At 34.3% G+C, this 20,641-nt stretch overlaps 1 protein-coding gene across 7 annotated transcripts in view; it reads left to right on the top strand.

Moving 5' to 3' along the window:
* The first annotated feature begins 295 nt into the window (after positions 1-295).
* The window catches only part of LOC127705231 (uncharacterized), a 180,571-nt gene continuing 160,225 nt past the window's right edge, over positions 296-20,641 (top strand). For all 7 annotated transcript variants that reach the window (XM_052209554.1, XM_052209556.1, XM_052209552.1 and 4 more), the window contains exon 1: positions 296-421. The gene's annotated coding sequence lies outside the window, so the exon portion shown is untranslated. The remainder of the gene's footprint in view (positions 422-20,641) is intronic.

The raw sequence follows: 20,641 nt of genomic DNA, 5'->3' as shown, positions 1-20,641 counted from the left end.
TAAAAACATGATTGGACGTTTTTAGACTAAAAATTTATATACATCGTGAAAAATTATTTATTTATTTTTTTGGCGATCAAACCGGGGGGTCGTACGTCCTCTACTTTTCCCCCGAATCAACCACTCAGAAGCGTTCTTAAATGGGCCCAATCAGTGTTTCACATTGATTAGAGTTGTCTTTGTAAATGTTTAGATTTGCCCTTAAATGGGCCCAATCAGTGTTTCAAACTGGTCCGATTTGTCTTTCGAGTTTCTTTAAAACTGGTCCGAGTTTTCCTGGTCCGACTTGTCCCTATCCCGTTATTCAGCGTCTCGTTTTGTCAAATTTCCTGCTCTCGGAATTAGATTCATTTGATTGCTGTCGACAAACTACAAACAATTCTTTTTAACCAAGAAGACGTCATGTCAATGGTTTTAAAGGGTAAGTTTTAAATATTTCTGTTATATCTGACTCATGTGAAGAAATGACACACTCATTTTAGCTTATTTAAAAATATTTTTTACATTTTGAACGCATGCAGCAACAGGTCGATGGACATATTTCCGGGTTTCATATCTCTTCTTCTTTGCATTAATGCGAAATGTTCTGAACAAGGACTGAGAAGAAATTTTCAATTGAACATTTCACTGAGTAATTTTCTTTTCTTCAAGGTAAAAGTATATTCTTCAAAACAAAATTTGAAAGTTAATTGTTAAAATTGAACAGTTGAAGAGTTTTTAGACACCAGGCGGCGCTGATGTTTGTCATATTTTTAGCTCACCTGGTTTAAAGGGCCATGTGAGCAGGGTTATGTGAGCTTATGGCTATGCCATCACTTGGCGTCCGTCGTCTGTCGTCGTTTGTCGTCGTCGTAAACTATTTCAAGAATCTTCTCCTCTCAGTCTTTCCAAAGGTTTTTCAGTTTTTTCAGGACAACTGGTCAGGTAATGACCAACTTTTTTCAGGACCAAATGAACTTTTACCAGACCGAACATTTTTTGCAAAAATATAACAAATATATAATATTCCATCACTTGCTATACCTATCAGCTTACCTGAAACAGTAATATGATCACTTACATGTAGATACAGTTTTTGCACCAGTTTAAGTAAACAATATACAAATAAATCCTTTGAGTTTAAATTGGCCATCTGTGAACTACAGTGTCTCGTAAAAGCAGACACATGGCATCAGACAATTTTGTAATAATATCTCCTAAAAGTAGACTTAACAGTGTTGCATATATTATAAGTCTAGTAAAAGCAGACATAACATTTAGTGACCTGACTGTTACAATCTACAGTAAGTGTTGACATGGATTTGAAATTTTGTTTCTAATTTAACGTATGTTTATTTATTTTTAATAGTTATTCTATATCTATCGCTTATTTTTATATAATTTATATCAACAGCTTTGAGGTGACCTTTGCTGGTTTCATGGTCATCTACAGCAGACTTCTTTAAATTCGTACTTCCTTGGATAAATGTTCCTTGTCCTCTTATGTTGCTGCCATTATCAGTCAATTCCTGACAATAATAAATGTCATCACTTTTTAGCTCACCTGGCCAATAGGGCCAAGTGAGCTTTTCTCATCACTTGGCGTCTGTCGTCCGTCGTCGTCCGTCGTCGTTAGCTTTTTACAAAAATCTTCTCCTCTGAAACCACTGGGCCAAATTTAACCAAACTTGGCCACAATCATCATTAGGGTATCTAGTTTAAAAAAATGTGTCCGATGACCCCGCTAACCAACCAAGATGGCCGCCATGGCTAAAAATAGAATATAGGGCCAAAATGTAGATTTTGGCTTATATCTCTGAAACCAAAGCATTTAGAGTAAATCTGACAGGTGGCAAAAATGTTCATCAGATTTAGATTTATCTGCCCTGAAATTTTCAGACAAATCTGACAACCTGTTGTTAGATTGCTGCCCCTGAATTGGTAAATTTAAGGAAATTTTGCAGTTTTTATCTTGAATATTATTATAGATAGAGATAAACTGTAAACAGCAATAATGTTTAGCAAAGTAAGAACTTCAAATAAGTTGTCATGACCAAAATTGTCAGTCGACCCCTTTAGGAGTTATTGCCCTTAATAGTCAATTTTTAACAATTTTTTGTAAATTTTTGTAATCTTTTACAAAAATCTTCTTCTCTGAAACTACTGAGACAAATTTAACCATACTTGGCCATAATCATTATTAGGGTATCTAGTTTAAAAAATTTGTCCGATGACCCCGCCTTCCAACCATCATGGCCGACTTGGTTAGAAATAGAACATAGGGGTAAAATGCAGTTTTGGGTTTATATCTCTGAAACTAAAGCATTTAGAGCGAATCTGACAGGTGGCAAGAATGTTCATCAGATTTAGATTTATCTGCCCTGAAATTTTCAGACGAATCTGTCAACCCGTTGTTGGGTTGCTGCCCCTGAGTTAGTAATTTTACAAAATTTTTGCAGTTTTTATATGACCGCAAAAAAATTTTGTGGTCGTATATTGGTATGATGTTGGCGTCGTCGTCGTTGTCTGGCATCGTCGTCCGATGACACATTGGTTTTGGCACTCTAACTTTAGTTTAAGTGAATGGATCTTTTTGAAATTTGACCATACGGTTAAATACCACAAAAGGAAGGTTGGGATTGATTTTGGGGGTTATGGTACCAACAGTTAAGGAATTGGGGGCCAAAAAGGGGCCAAAAATAAGCATTTTTTAGTTTCCAGACAATACCTGTGGAACGGTGTATGGATCTCTCTGCAATTATACTACAAGTTTCCATACCACAAAGGGATGGTTAGGATTTGCTTTGGGGGGGTTATGGCTCAAACCGTTTATGAATTAGGGGCAAAAAAGGGGAAAAAACAAGGTTGTCCTGGTTAATGGACAAATACTTTAGTACAAAACATAATTTAAAGCAGTGTAAGGGAGATAAATCAAATACATCATTGAAATTATCTCCCTTACACTGTTTTTAAATTATGTATAAAGTAATGGTTAATGAACAATAAAGATAATTTAAAACAGTGTAAGGGAGGTAATCCAAATACAACGTTTTGGTTACTTCCCTTACACTGCTTTTAAATTATGTTGTAAGAAATGCATATTTATTAAGGAAGACCAGTAAAAATATCTGCAAATGTTGCATCTTTTTTTTTTACAAAAAAATCCATATGAAAGATATGACACTATATTTTTAATTCTATTATAAAATAGGTTAAGTTAGCACTATGGTAAATTTAAATGGGTAATTATGGTTGCCAACTCCATTGGAAATTTGAATTGAGATTATGACCATATCTTGAGGGAAAGAATTTTTTTGGGGAAAAAAGGAGGGGGGGGGATAAAAAGAAATTGTGGGGGGTCAATTTTTTCTCATTTCAGATTTCAGAAATTAAAAAGAATTATTCTTCAAATATTATTTATTTTTCAAATTTCAAATATTGAAAAATTTCAAGAAGTAATCTTTAATTGCACAGTATGGCGCATTAGATTTGTAAAATCTTTGATCACATTTATTTATTTGTTATGCCGAATCTAACAGTGTATTTAGATTTTTAATTTTGGGTCCAGTTTTCAAATTGGTCTACATTAAGGTCCAAAGGGTCCAAAATTTAAACTTTGTTTGATTTTAGCAAAAATTGAATAGATGAGGTTCTTTGATATGCTGAATCTAAACATTTATTAGATTTTTGATTTTTGGCCCAGTTTTCAAGTTGGTCCAAATTGGGGTCCAAAATTAAACTTTGTTTGATTTCAACAAAAATTGAATATATGGGGTTCTTTGATATGCTGAATCTAACCATGTATTTAGATTTTTTATTTGTGGACCCCGTTATCAAATTGGTTCATATTGAGGTCAAAAGGGTCCAAAATTAAACTTTGTTTTATTTCATCTAAAATTGAATTATTGGGGTTCTTTGATATTCCAAATCTAACCGTGTATTTAGATTTTTAATTTTGGGTCCTGTTTTTTAAATTGGTCTACATTAAGGTCCAAAGGGTCTAAAATTAAACTTAGTTTGATTTTAACAAAATTTGAATTCTTGGGGTTCTTTGATATGCTGAATCTAAACATGTGTTTAGATTTTTGATTCTGGGCCCAGATTTCAGTTGGTCCAAGATAGGGTCCAATATTTAAACTTTGTTTGATTTCAACAAAAATTGATTATATGGGGTTCTTTGATATACTGAATCTAAACATGTATTTAGATTTTTGATTATGGGCCCAGTTTTCAAGTTGGTCCAAATTGGGGTCCAAAATTAAATTTTGTTTGATTTCAACAAAAATTGAATATATGAGGTTCTTTGATATGCTGAATCTAACCATGTATTTAGATTTTTTATTTGTGGGCCCCGCTATCAAATTGGTTCATATTGAGGTCAAAAGGGTCCAAAATTAAACTTTGTTTGATTTCATCAAAAATTGAATTATTGGGGTTCTTTGATATGCCAAATCTAACCGTGTTTTTAGATTTTTAATTTGGGTCCTGTTTTTTAAATTGGTCTTCATTGAGGTCCAAAGGGTCCAAAATTAAACTTAGTTTGATTTTAACAAAATTTGAATTCTTGGGGTTCTTTGATATGCTGAATCTAAACATGTGTTTAGATTTTTGATTATGGGCCCAGTTTTCAAGTTGGTCCGAGTTGGGGTCCAAATTTAAACTTTTTTTGATTTCAACAAAAATTGAATATATGGGGTTTTTTGATATGCTGAATCTAACCATGAATTTAGATTTTTTATTTGTGGGCCCCGCTATCAAATTGGTTCATACATGCGGTCAAACGGGTCCAAAATTAAACTTTGTTTGATTTCATCAAAAATTGAATTATTGGGGTTCTTTGATATTCCAAATCTAACCGTGTATTTAGATTTTTAATTTTAAGTCACCTTTTTTAAATTGGTCTACATTAAGGTCCAAAGGGTCCAAAATTAAACTTAGTTTGATTTTAGCAAAAATTGAATTCTTGGGGTTCTTTGATATGCTGAATCTAAACATGTGTTTAGATTTTTGATTATGGGCCCAGTTTTCAAGTTTGTCCAAGTTGGGGTCCAAAATTAAACTTTTTTTGATTTTAACAAAAATTGAATATATGGGGTTCTTTGATATGCTGAATCTAACCATGTATTTTGATTGTAGACATTGGACCATAATAGGTAATTAAAAAAATCAAGTTCTTAGACCACATTCTTTCTGTGTCAGAAACCTATGCTGTGTCAAATATTTAATTACAATCCAAATTCAGAGCTGTATCAAGCTTGAATGTTGTGTCCATACTTGCCCCAACTGTTCAGGGTTCGACCTCTGCGGTCGTATCAAGCTGCGCCCCAGCGAAGCATTTTATTTGTTATTATCTTAGATATCATTATGATATTTAATATCTAATACTTTTAATTATGATTTTAACCTTATTTTACATGATTTCCAAAGCATCAGTAAATACAGGTGAGCGACACAGGCTCTTGAGAGCCTCTAGTTTTTCATCATCGTACTTCAGCCAGCTTCAATTTTTTAACCAATAAACACAAAACACGCGCTGCCTCTTTTCTTCGTACAGCTTTGATCTGGATCTCTTTGTTTCAGCACTATCTTCGGCTTTTCTTTTAGCTTTTCCCGGTGCAGCACCCTCATAAAATCAAAGGAAGCTCATGACATCTAATCTATTTTATTTTGACTTTGCCGGTATACCAGAAGTCAACTAAAAATTCTAACAATGGATTTTTTCCAGACTTCATGTCCGGCGATTCCAGAATTTTTTCAAGCCCTGCCAGTTTTTTACCGGTGATGTCCATCGGTGCAACAGACCTTCGGAAAGACTGTCCTCTGAAACTACTGGGCAAAATACCTTCAAACTTTAACTGAATGTTCCTTAGGGTATATATCTAGTTTATAAATTGTATCTGAAGTTTTGATCTATCAACAAACATGGCCGCTGTTGCTAGAATTACAACATAGGGGTTAAATGCAGTTTTTAGCTCACCTGGCCCAAAAGGGCCAAGTGAGCTTTTCTCATCACTTGGCGTCTGTCGTCCGTCATTGTCCGTTAACTTTTACAAAAATGTTCTCCTCTGAAACTACTGGGCCAAATAAAACCAAACTTTGCTTCAATCATCCTTAGGGTATCTAGTTTAAAAATGTGTACGATGACCCCACCCATCAACCAAGATGGCCACCATGGTATAAATAGAACATGGAGGTAAAATGCAGTTTTTAGCTCACCTGGCCCAAAAGGGCCAAGTGAGCTTTTCTCATCACTTGGCGTCTGTCGTCTGTCATCGTCCGTTAACTTTTACAAAAATATTCTCCTCTGAAACTACTGGGCCAAATAAAACCAAAATTGGCTTAAATCATCCTTAGGGTATCTAGTTTAAAAAATGTATACGATGACCCCACCCATTAACCAAGATGGCCACCATGGCTATAAATAAAACATCAGTCTGTGCCAAAAACTTTTCCCAGCACTAGCCCATAGGGCTAGTTGATTAAAAAAAAACCTAGCCCGAATTGATGTATACTAGACCTGAAAAATTTTGTGTCGTGATCCGAACCTCCTAGGAGGGTTTGGGGGCATGCCCCCCCAAGAAAATTTTGGAAGATTAGATGTAAAATCCTGCATTCTGAGGTTACATTTTTGTATTTGAAAGTGAATAGAGCTTATCATAAAAATTTGTTTTTTCTCCAGGTCGAAAGTAAAATAAGCCCTAGTAAATTATTACTCAATTAAGGGATTGTTACTTTTTAGGGGGAAAAGTAAGTCAGTCAAGTCTAGCACTTCTTTTGGATGTGGAAGGGGCCTTCATTTCTTTATTATTTATTTTGTTATGCTATTTTAAAACCTCATTTTTCTCAATTCTTTATTTTTTAAGGCAATTTTTTCTGTAAACAAATATTTTTATTGCCCATTATTCTCTATTCTCAAAAAAAACCTATCAATACCCTCTTTATTGTCACTTTCGTTAATTTAAATTTTGTTTTTAAAAAAATAATAAAATGCCTAGATCGTTTTCTGCATAGGTTTTTGCAACTCGAAACTTTTCCGGTTATTCATGTTGGAATTTTCAACTTTTCAATGTTTTACCTGGGATAGACCCCGGTTTCCATTTCAGTATCGAATGAGATCGAATAGACCAGTTTCACATAAGCGACTTATCAACGCTGATCTCGAAATCCTAAGCGCGTTTGAGTTTAAATCCCGCGATAATTGACGATATCATACGTGACAGGGGGCTACATCAAATTGACTCTGATATTTAGCAACACAATAATAAATCAACTAATAATACTCATCTCTCTCATGGTGTATGCTTGAGATTATTTAAGTTTAAGATATTAATAATCGTTTATTTGATTAACCAATTTAAAATAAAAAGATGTGGTATGATTGCAAACGAGACAACTATCCACCAGACCCAAATGACAAATGAAAGCAACTATATATCACCATACAGCCCTCGACAATGAAAAAATCCATACCGAATAGTAAGCTCTAAAAGATCCCGACACAAAACAATTCAAACCTGAAAATAAGTCATCTTGTTGCTACCAGTTGTGTTTTAATATGATAAGTAAAATGGTTTTTAAAAAAGTATTAATCTTGTAATTGCTTTCTTTTGCCTACTGCGCTATGTACATTGCAGTATATCAGTTTGATTTTTTTTGAAAAGAGAAAAGTATTTGATAATAAGAAAATACATTTAATTTCAGTTCTGTTCCAGTATCAATTCGCAGTTTTTCTGAAATATTTTGTTGCATCTTCGGCTTGTGACATGCATGTAAAGGGGTTACGGCCTACATATAGGTTTAGTATCAAAGACTCGAACTTTTAATTTTCTTTAAAAAAAAACAGTTTACTATATATTATGGTGACTTTTACGTGAAATTTTATGGGTACAAGGACAAGTTACCGGCATTACTAAATAATCGAAATTTCCACTTATAGTAGTATGGAAGTGTAAACCAAAATTGTTAGAATTTGTCCTTATATCCTTTGTCAAAGATGTAGTATATATTGTGATATGCTAAAAATACGAAAAACACAATGATAGGTCACCGAGTTTTGTTCTTAAGCTACAGGCTGTAAAAATATGAAACATTTTGTATGGACTATACAGAGAAAAAATTTTAAGGTATCATCATATGAATATTTGAAGGTAAAATGAATGATAGAATATCAAAATAAAATGTGGGAAGATATAGCTCTTATAAAATGCTTTCAGAATACCAACAGAAAAATTGACATGTAGTAGACATGTACAGGGCCTCGGCTCCGTGTTGAAGACCGTACTGTGACCTATAATTGTTAACTTCTTATACATTGTGACTTGGATTGAGAGTTGTCTCTTTGGCACTCATACCACATCCTCTTATTTGAATGTACATTTGTTTCAAATATTTCTGCGTCAGTGATATTCTAAACGGCCATGATAATGAAGAGAGATATAAAAGCAGTTTTAAAATACGTATCAGAAATACAGGTTTATCTTTAATTTCAAACATCAGACTATAATACAATGCATTCAATACCATTTTAATATCTAAGCTATGTTCATGATCGACTTCGTCTATGCAGAGGTTCAGTCCCAGCAACCAGAGAAATTTTCTACATATTTTCAACTTTTATCATTTTTCATGCCATTAAAATTAATTGAATATACTATATTTACCACGCTTTCTACTTCTACTTCTACCAATACGCGGCCACCATCAATAAGTTGATTATTTTGCCACTTTTTGGATGCACATTTAAAATTTAGACAAAAAAATAAGTATTGAATTGATTTGAATTTGTGCTATACATCATATATACAGTGAATTTAAAAACATCTTGGCTTGGTCTAGTTCATCTCATGCAGGTAAGTCTTGAAGCATTCAAGACTACCTGTGTTGGTGGCAGTTTGTGGTAGGGCATTCCAGTCTCGTATCGTCCTTGAGTAAAAAGATTCCTTCCGCACTTCGGTCCTACAAGATGGTACTTGATATCCATTTGTGTTGATGTTTCTGGATAGCCTATCTGGTGGAATGAGAGTATTACTGGTGTCAACTTTCACCATCCCGTTGGCAAGTTTATACATCATTGTAAGCCTTGATGTTCTCCTACGGTCTTCGAGGGTTTTCCATTCTAGTTTGTTAAGCATGTCACTAACAGATGATGTGTTATGATATCTGTTAGTGACATATCTGGCTGCTCTCCTCTGTACCATTTCCAGTCGGTTTTTGTTGTTTTGTTGATAAGGATCCCAGACTGTACATGCATATTCTAGAGTCGGTCTTACAAGTGACTTGTATGCAGTTTCTTTTATTGTGTTGTTATTGATGTTCAAGTTACGTTTGAGGAAGCCTATGGTCTTGTTTGCCTTGACACATATGTTTTTAATGTGTTCATTCCATTTTAAGTCGGAGCTGATGGTGCAGCCAAGGTACTTTGCAGAATTTAGAGATTCGAGGGTGTGGTCATGCAGTACATATTCTTTTATAATAGGCTTACGTTTTCTTGTTATGGTAAGAACATTACATTTATCTGGGTGAAATGCCATTTTCCATTTGTTTTCCCAAATTGCCAATTTATTCAGATCTTCCTGAAGGTGGTCGCTGTCTGTGTCCGATGATATTGTGAGATATATGATTGTATCATCAGCAAAGAGTCTTACCCTTGATCGGATTCCTTCTGGCATGTCATTTATGTAGAAAAGGAACAAACTGGGTCCAAGAACTGATCCTTGTACATATGTGGGACGCCCGAATCGACGTTGATTGTATCAGATTTTTCCCCTTCTACAACTACGACTTGTTTCCTGTCGGCGAGGAAGTTTTTGATCCACCTATTGGTTTTCCCTCTTATGCCATATTGATCCAGTTTGTGTGTAAGTAGGCTATGACTTACTTTATCAAAGGCCTTAGAAAAATCCATTATAAGGCAGTCAGTCGCTTTGCCATAAAAAGAGATCAAATTGCTGAATGACCCCCTCCTAAATTATTAATTTATCATGGCCAGTGGCATTAAGGTCCGTACTGGCCATGATGAATAAGTATAAATTACGTACTAGGGTTAACATTCTGTATAAGGGGATGACCATTTAATTTTAGGGGGGGGGGTTTAGAAAATTATTATTCTAGTAGGAGTTAAAAATAAATAAGTATGACCAGGCAGGATGGAAAAGAATAATCTGCAGGATGTAGGAAATAATTGTGTACAAAAGTTGAATAAATCAATCAAATAGTCGCCCTTTATCAGTAACTGTATAGATAAGGGTACGTTTTTATACGACCGCAAAACATTTTTTGTGGTCGTATATTGGTATGACGTTGGCGTCGTCGTTGTCCGGCGTCGTCCGAAGACACATTGGTTTTCGCACTCTAACTTTAGTTTAAGTAAATGGATCTCTATGAAATTTTACCACAAGGTTCAATACCACAAAAGGAAGGTTGGGATTGATTTTGGGGGTTATGGTACCAACAGTAAAGGAATTAGGGGCCAAAAGGGGCCAAAAATAAGCATTTTTGTAACTTCCAGACATAACTTGTGTGTTAGTGTATGGATCTCTCTGACATTGTACCACAAGGTTCCATATCACAAAAGGAATGCTGGGATTGATTTTGGGGGTAATTGCTTCAAAATTTTAGGAATTAGGGGCCAAAAAAGGGGCAAAAAATAAGCATTTTTCTAGTTTCATGACAATAACTTGTGTGTAAGTGTATGGATCTTTCTGAAATTGTACTACAAGGTTCCATATCACAAAAGGAAAGCTGGAATTGAGTTTGGGGGTAATTGCCGAAACATTTAGGAATTGGGGGCCAAAAAGGGGCCAAAAATAAGCATTTTTCTAGTTTCCAGACAATTACTTGTGTTCAAGTGTATGGATCTCTCTGAAATTGTACTGCAAGGTACCATACCACAAAGGGAAGGCTGGGATTGATGATGGGGGTAATTGCCTCAATATTTTAGGAATTTGGGGCCAAAAAGGGGCCAAAAAACACATTTTTCTAGTTTCCAGACAATAACTTGTGTGTAAGTGTATGGATCTCTCTGAAATTGTACTGCAAGGTACCATACCACAAAGGGAAGGCTGGGATTGAGTTTGGGTGTGATGAATCATAAGGGGGTTCAAAAAATTTGGGGAGGGGGGGATTTTTTTTTTTTCCTTTTTTTTCTTTTTTTCCTATATTTTCTTTTAAAATTTTCCATTTTAAGTTGGTTATTTCTGATTTTTATTTAAAAGCAAATAATAATGATACGGTAGGAGATACACACCAAACAGGATGTGTAAATTATTATATAATAAGTATTGTGCAATAGCAAGAAATTTTCAATTGCACAGAATTGCACAATAGCAAGTAATCTTCAATTGCACAGTATTGCGCAATAGCAAGAAAATCTTCAATTGCACAGAATTACACAATAGCAAGTAATCTTCAATTGCACAGTATTGCGCAATAGCAAGAAAATCTTCAATTGCACAGTATTGCGCAATAGCAAGAAATATCCAATAGCACAATATTGCGCAATAGCAAGAAATTGTCAATTGTACAGTATTGCGCAATAGCAAGAAATATTTAATTGCACTGTATTGTGCAAATGAAGATACTTCGTATAAATTGCTTATTTCTTGATCAATTTCAATGGGGTTTTATTCTTGAATTCTTGGGGTTCTTTAATATGCTGAATCTAACTGTGTATTTAGTTTTTGGATTTTGGGCCAAGTTTTTAAATTGGTCCACATTGAGGTCCAAAGGGTCCAAAATTAAACTTTGTTTGATTTCATCAAAAATTGAATTATTGGGGTTCTTTGATATGCCGAATCTAACTGTGTATTTAGATTCTTAATTCTTGGTTCCGTTTTCAAATAAGTCTACATTAAGGTCCAAAGGGTCCAAAATTAAACTTAGTTTGATTTTAACAAAAATTGAATTCGTAGGGTTCTTTGATATACTGAATCTAAAGATGTATTTAGATTTTTGATTATGGGCCCAGTTTTCAAGTTGGTCCAAATCGGGGTCCAAAATTAAACTTTGTTTGATTTCAATAAAAATTGAATATATGGGGTTCTTTGATATGCTGAATCTAACCATGTATTTAGATTTTTGACTTTTGGGCCCCTTTATTAACTTTGTCCACATTGAGGTCGAAAGGGTCCAAAATTAAACTTTGTTTGATTTCATCAAAAATTGAATTCTTGGGGTTCTTTGATATGCTGAATCTAACCATGTATTTAGATTTTGGATATTGGACCATAATAGGTGAATATCCAATTTAAAATTTTTAAGTTCTTAGACCACATTCATTCTGTGTCAGAAACCTATGCTGTGTCAAATATTTAATCACAATCCAAATGCAAAGCTGTATTAAGCTTGAATGTTGTGTCCATACTTGCCCCAACTGTTCAGGGTTCGACCTCTGCGGTCGTATCAAGCTGCGCCCTGCGGAGCATTTTATTATCAATTGTCACCTGGTGAGATTGTACAAGGTAAAACGAGGATTCCACATGGCTAAGGTGTTAATTGACTTCTTAATTTATGACCTAATACTATGTACATGAAGTGAGCCCCGCTTATTTATCTAATTTATTCTTCCCGTTAAGTGAACGACCTCAGCGTGAATTTGTGACAATTAAAGGTACAATTAAAGCCAGGGGGCATATCAGATCGTATATTACCGCAACCAATAACACAGCAGTAGTCCGTTTTAAAATCTTTAAATGTGTCATTGTTAATAAAGTTGTCTCGTCAATATAATTTTTATACGACCGCAAAAATTGAAAATTTTTTGGTCGTATATTGGTATGACGTTGGCGTCGTCGTCGTCGTCGTCGTCGTCGTCGTCGTCGTCGTCTGGCGTCGTCCGGCGTCGTCCGAAGACGCATTGGTTTTCGCACTCTAACTTTAGTTTAAGTGAATGGATCTCCATGAAATTTTACCATAAGGTTCAATACCATGAAAGGAAGGTGGGGATTGATTTTGGGGGTTATGGTACCAACAGTTAAGGAATTAGGGGCCAAAAAGGGGCCAAAAATAAGCATTTTTGTAACTTCCAGACAATAACTTGTGTGTAAGTGTATGGATCTCTCTGACATTGTACCACAAGGTTCCATATCACAAAGGGAAGGCTGTAATTGATTTTGGGGGTAATTGCCTCAAAATTTTAGGAATTAGGGGCCAAAAAAGGGGCAAAAAACAAGCATTTTTCTAGTTTCATGACAATAACTTGTGTGTAAGTGTTTGGATATTTCTAAAATTGTACTACAAGGTTCCATATCACAAAGAGAAAGCTGGAATTGAGTTTGGGGGTAATTGTCCGAAACGTTTAGGAATTGGGGGCCAAAAAGGGGCCAAAAATAACCATTTTTCTAGTTTCCAGACAATAACTTGTGTTCAAGTGTATGGATCTCTCTGAAATTGTACTGCAAGGTACCATACCACAAAGGGAAGGCTGGGATTGAGTTTGGGGGTGATGAATCATAAGGGGGTTCAAAAAATTTGGGGGGGGGGATTTTTTTTTTCTTTTTTTCCTTTTTTTTTTCTTTTAAAATTTTCCATTTTAAGTTGGTTATTTCTGATTAATATTTAAAAGCAAATAATAATGATATGGTAGGAGATACACACCAAACAGGATGTGTAAATTATTATATAATAAGTATTGTGCAATAGCAAGAAATTTTCAATTGCACAGTATTGCACAATTGCAAGAAATCTTCAATTGCACAGTATTGCGCAATAGCAAGAAATCTTCAATTGCACAGTATTGCGCAATAGCAAGAAATATCCAATAGCACAATATTGCGCAATAACAAGAAATTGTCAATTGTACAGTATTGCACAATAGCAAGAAATATTCAATTGCACAGTATTGTGCAAAAGAAGATACTTCGTATAAATTGCTTATTTCTTGATCAATTTCAATTGGGTTTTATTCTTGAATTCTTGGGGTTCTTTAATATGCTGAATCTAACCGTGTATTAAGTTTTTGGATTTTGGGCCCAGTTTTCAAGTTGGTCCAAATCGGGGTCCAAAATTAAACTTAGTTTGATTTTAACAAAAATTGAATTTTTAGGGTACTTTGATATGCTGAATCTAAACATGTATTTAGATTTTTGATTATGGGCCCAGTTTTCAAGTTGGTCCAAATCGGGGTCCAAAATTAAACTTTGTTTGATTTCAACAAAAATTGAATATATGGGGTTCTTTGATATGCTGAATCTAACCATGTATTTAGATTTTTGATTTTTGGGCCCCGTTATCAACTTTGTCCACATTGAGGTCAAAAGGGTCCAAAATTAAACTTTGTTTGATTTCATCAAAAATTGAATTCTTGGGGTTCTTTGATATGCTGAATCTAACCATGTATTTAGATTTTTTATTTGTGGACCCGCTATCAAATTGGTTCATATTGAGGTCAAAAGGGTCCAAAATTAAACTTTGTTTGATTTCATCAAAAATTAAATTATTGGGGTTCTTTGATATGCCAAATCTAACCGTGTATTTAGATTTTTAATTTTGGGTCCCGTTTTTAAATTGGTCTACATTAAGGTCCAAAGGGTCCAAAATTAAACTTAGTTTGATTTTAACAAAAATTGAATTCTTGGGGTTCTTTGATATGCTGAATCTAAACATGTGTTTAGATTTTTGATTATGGGCCCAGTTTTCAAGTTGGTCCAAGTTGGGGTCCAAAATTAAACTTTGTTTGATTTTAACAAAAATTGAATATATGGGGTTCTTTGATATGCTGAATCTAAACATGTATTTAGATTTTAGATTTTTGGCCCAGTTTTCAAGTTGGTCCAAATTGGGGTCCAAAATTAAACTTTGTTTGATTTCAACAAAAATTGAATATATGGGGTTCTTTGATATGCTGAATCTTACCATGTATTTAGATTTTTTATTTGTGGGCCCGCTATCAAATTGGTTCATATTGAGGTCAAAAGGGTCCAAAATTAAACTTTGTTTGATTTCATCAAAAATTGAATTATTGGGGTTCTTTGATATGCCAAATCTAACCATGTATTTAGATTTTTAATTTTGGGTCCCGTTTTTTAAATTGGTCTACATTAAGGTCCAAAGGGTCCAAAATTAAACTTAGTTTGATTTTAACAAAAATTGAATTTTTGGGGTTCTTTGATATGCTGAATCTAAACATGTGTTTAGATTTTTGATTATGGGACCAGTTTTCAAGATGGTCCAAGTTGGGGTCCAAAATTAAACTTTGTTTGATTTCAACAAAAATTGAATATATGGGGTTCTTTGATATGCTGAATCTAAACATGTATTTAGATTTTAGATTTTTGGCCCAGTTTTCAAGTTGGTCCAAATTGGGGTCCAAAATTAAACTTTGTTTGATTTCAACAAAAATTGAATATATGGGGTTCTTTGATATGCTGAATCTTACCATGTATTTAGATTTTTTATTTTGTGGGCCTGCTATCAAATTGGTTCATATTGAGGTCAAAAGGGTCTAAAATTAAACTTTGTTTGATTTCATCAAAAATTGAATTATTGGGGTTCTTTGATATGCCAAATCTAACCGTGTTTTTAGATTTTTAATTTTGGGTCCCGTTTTTTAAATTGGTCTACATTAAGGTCCAAAGGGTCCAAAATTAAACTTTGTTTGATTTTAACAAAAATTGAATTCTTGGGGTACTTTGATATGCTGAATCTAAACATGTGTTTAGATTTTTGATTATGGGACCAGTTTTCAAGTTTGTCCAAGTTGGGGTCCAAAATTAAACTTTGTTTGATTTCAACAAAAATTGAATATATGGGGTTCTTTGATATGCTGAATCTAATCATGTATTTTGATTTTGGACATTGGACCATAATAGGTAAATTAAAAAAATTGAAGTTCTTAGACCACATTCTTTCTGTGTCAGAAACCTATGCTGTGTCAAATATTTAATCACAATCCAAATTCAGAGCTGTATCAAGCTTGAATGTTGTGTCCATACTTGCCCCAACTGTTCAGGGTTCGACCTCTGCGGTCGTATCAAGCTGCGCCCAGCGAAGCATTTTATTATATTTTGATATGTAAACGCAAACATTTAATCAGATGATTTTTTTTCCCAAGTCTGCATGGTCACTGCTTATAACCGTTAGCCCCCAGTTGATGAACCCTCGGAAATTATCGCGTGATTTCATAGTTTGGCTAATTAGATTAGACATGCGCAGTTAAATGTGAAACTGGTGTATTGCTTGATTGTTTGTTTACATTGAGCGGTATTTATAGATTGTGTTTATTGCAAGCACGTGGTTGAGCCTCGTTCTCGATTTCGTTGGTCATTAGTTATATCGCGTTGACGACTGGTTTCCTTTTATTAGAAGGGTGATCAACCGTATATAATTGAATAGAGATACCAGTTAACGGATGAAAACAATGTCGGCGACAAATTTATAACTTGTTCTCATAGATTCAATAAAATAACGGCTACAATTTCGCAAACGATTTCAGATGTTCACTAGACCGGTCGGGCAATCACCAGTGCTTCTGCACAAGTCCGATGAGATTTTTACTAGTCAGGGGCTTCGGGCTACCGCTTAACGTCGCAGACTGAAACATAGGGGTAAAATGCAGTTTTTGGCATATACATGTATCTCTGAAACTAAAGCATTTAGAGCAAATCTGACAAGGGGTAAAAATGTTCATCAGGTCAAGATCTATCTGCCCTTAAATTTGCAGACTCATCAGACAATCCGAAAGGGCCAAGTGAGCTTTTCTCATCACTTGGCTTCGGTCGTTGTTGTCCGTCGTCGTCGTCCCTTAACTTTTACAAGAATCTTCTCTGAAACTACTGGGCCAAATAAAACCAAACTTTGCCTAAATCATCCTTAGTGTATCTAGTTTAAAAAATGTGTACGATGACCCCGCCCATCAACCAAGATGGCCGCCATGGCTATAAATAGAACATGGGGGTAAAATGCAGTTTTTATACGACAGCAAAAATTAAAAATTTTTTGGTCGTATATTGGTATGACGTTGGCGTCGATGTCGGCGTCGTCTGGCGTCGTCCGAAGACACATTGGTTTTCGCACTCTAACTTTAGTTAAAGTGAATGGATCTCCATGAAATTTCACCATAAGGTTCAATACCACGAAAGGAAGGTTGGGATTGATTTTGGGGGTTATGGTACCAACAGTTAAGGAATTAGGGGCCAAAAAGGGGCCAAAAATAAGCATTTTTGTAACTTCCAGACAATAACTTGTGTGTAAGTGTATGGATCTCTCTGACATTGTACCACAAGGTTTCATATCACAAAGGGAAGGCTGTAATTGATTTTGGGGGTAATTGCCTCAAAATTTTAGGAATTAGGGGCCAAAAAGGTGCCAAAAATAAGCATTTTTCTAGTTTCCAGACAATAACTTGTGTTCAAGTGTATGGATCTCTCTGAAATTGTACTGCAAGGTACAATACCACAAAGGGAAGGCTGGGATTGAGTTTAAGGGTGATGAATCATAAGGGGGTTCAAAAAATTTGGGGGGGGATTTTTTTTCTTTTTCTTTTTTTTTCTTTTTTTCCTTTATTTTTTCTTTTAAAATTTTCCATTTTAAGTTGGTTATTTCTGATTTATATTTAAAAGCAAATAATAATGATATGGTAGGAGATACACACCAAACAGGATGTGTAAATTATTATATAATAAGTATTGTGCAATAGCAAGAAATTTTCAATTGCACAGTATTGCACAATAGCAAGAAATCTTCAATTGCACAGTATTGCGCAATAACAAGAAATCTTCAATTGCACAGTATTGCGCAATAGCAAGAAATATCCAATAGGTTAATATTGCGCAATAGCAAGAAATTGTCAATTGTACAGTATTGCGCAATAGCAAGAAATATTCAATTGCACAGTATTGTGCAAAAGAAGATACTTCGTATAAATTGCTTATTTCTTGATCAATTTCAATGGGGTTTATTCTTGAATTCTTGGGGTTCTTTAATATGCTGAATCTAACCGTGTATTAAGTTTTTGGATTTTGGGCCCCGTTTTTAAATTGGTCCACATTGAGGTCCAAAGGGTCCAAAATTTAACTTTGTTTGATTTCATCAAAAATTGAATAATTGGGGTTCTTTGATATGCCGAATCTAACCGTGTATTTAGATTCTTAATTTTTGGTTCCGTTTTCAAATTGGTCTACATTAAGGTCCAAAGGGTCCAAAATTAAACTTAGTTTGATTTTAACAAAAATTGAATTTTTAGGGTTCTTTGATATGCTGAATCTAAACATGTATTTAGATTTTTGATTATTGGCCCAGTTTTCAAGTTGGTCCAAATCGGGGTCCAAAATTAAACTTTGTTTGATTTCAACTAAAATTGAATATATGGGGTTCTTTGATATGCTGAATCTAACCATGTATTTAGATTTTGATTTTTGGGCCCCGTTATCAACTTTGTCCACATTGAGGTCAAAAGGGTCCAAAATTAAACTTTGTTTGATTTCATCAGAAATTGAATTCTTGGGGTTCTTTGATATGCTGAATCTAACCATGTATTTAGATTTTGGATATTGGACCATAATAGGTGAATGTCTAATTTAAAATTTTTAAGTTCTTAGACCACATTCATTCTGTGTCAGAAACCTATGCTGTGTCAAATATTTAATCACAATCCAAATTCAAAGCTGTATCAAGCTAGAATGTTGTGTCCATACTTGCCCCAACTGTTCAGAGTTTGACCTCTGCGGTCGTATCAAGCTGCGCCCTGCGGAGCATTTTATTGGCTTATATGTCCGAAACTAAAACATTTAGAGCAAATCTGACAAGGGTTAAAATTGTTCCTCGGGTCAAGATCTATCTGCTCTATAATTTTCAGACGCATCAGACAACCCGTTGTTGGGTTGCTGCCCCTGAATTGGTAATTTTAAGGAAATTTTGCAGTTTTTATACGACCCCAAAAAGTTTTTGCGGTCGTATATTGCTATCATGTCCTCATTGTCATTGGCATTTTTGGCATCATCGTTGTCCGAAGACATTTGGTTTCTGGACAATAACTTTAGTTTAAGTTATGGATCTCTATAAAATTTAACCAGTTAGGGGTACTACTTGTACAAGTAATCTTTATTAACTTGAAGAACTAACTAATAATATACTTATATAAGTAAATTATTATGTTTGAATAATCTCCCCTTAATTATATATAGAGATACTGATTTACCTCTCTCTGTCCGTCCGTCCATCCGTCAGTCCGTCCATCTGTCCCATGAAAATTTTCGTCGCATTTTTCTCAGTAACTACAATACAAGAATTTCTGAAATTTGGTTTAAGGGTTTATATAAGTTTGCTATACAGTGTGATGCGTTTTCAGATTGATCACTCAACAACTTCCTGTTTACCGAACACTTACATCATTTTACACAACACATCCAAGTTGAAAATTTTCGTCACATTTTTCTCAGGAACTACATTACAAGGATTTCTTAAAATTTGGTTTCAGTGTTTATATAAGGGCAAGGATCAGATAAAGTGTAACATTTATGTGACATATCGTCTGTCACATTTGAGCCCATATATTAAGATTTTAAATATATCAGAGGAATCTTCATCTTTTCAGAGTTGACTTTTGTGATTACAGAGATAGTTCTTTGTTTCAATACTTGTCAACAGACATTCAAAAAAAGGCACAACTTTTGTGATGGATGTTACATTGACAAGTTTGACATGCTAATTTTAGATTAAAGAAAGTTTTGAATGTATTTCAAATTAATTAAATTATATGGTTTTCATTCTTGTTCTGAACTCATGAAAATGCACATCTTGGCAGTTTCAAGTTAAAAAGAATAATGAGGTTAAAAAAAAGTAATGGACGTCACAAAAATATGATGCATATTTGTTAAGTTTCCATTTCAACTAATCACTACTAGACATCAGGAGAGTCAAAATGGTTAAGATTATATAACTGGTAGTAGTGAAAACCCACAGAGTCAATGGGATTGGGAAATGGATATTAATAATGGTTAATTTGTATAGTGTGCTGGAAGTTTTATTTGACAGTTTGACATTTTATAAGTCACATATCACATCTATGTACCACAAAAGGAAAGTTGGGATTGATTTTGGGGGTTATGGTACCAACAGTTAAGGAATTAGGGGCCAAAAAGGGGCCAAAAATAAGCATTTTTGTAACTTCCAGACATAACTTGTGTGTTATTGTATGGATCTCTCTAACATTGTACCACAAGGTTCCATATCACAAAGGGAATGCTGGGATTGATTTTGAGGGTAATTGCCTCAAAATTTTAGGAATTAGGGGCCAAAAAGGGGCAAAAAACAAGCATTTTTATATGGACAAATACTTTAGTACAAAACATAATTTAAAGCAGTGTAAGGGAGATAAATCAAATACATCATTTGAATTACCTCCCTTACACTGCTTTTAAATTATGTATATAGTAATGGTTAATGAACAATTAAGACAATTTAAAACAGTGGAAGGGAGGTAATCCACATACAACGTTTTGATTACTTCCCTTACACTGCTTTTAAATTATGTTTAAAGAAATGCATATTTATAAAGGAAGACCAGTAAAAATATCTGCAAATGTTGCATCTTTTTTTTTTTTTTACAAAAAAATCCATATGAAAGATTTGACACCATATTTTAAATTCTATTATAAAATAGATTAAGTTAGCACTATGGTAAATTTAAATGGGTAATTATGGTTGCAAATTCCATTGGAAATTTGAA

This window comes from Mytilus californianus, unplaced genomic scaffold (assembly GCF_021869535.1).
Source record: "Mytilus californianus isolate M0D057914Y unplaced genomic scaffold, xbMytCali1.0.p SCAF_6, whole genome shotgun sequence".
NCBI classification, from domain to species: domain Eukaryota; kingdom Metazoa; phylum Mollusca; class Bivalvia; order Mytilida; family Mytilidae; genus Mytilus; species Mytilus californianus.
The sequence above is the reverse complement of the archived record's forward strand: the minus strand, read 5'-3'. Positions and strand labels throughout refer to the sequence as shown.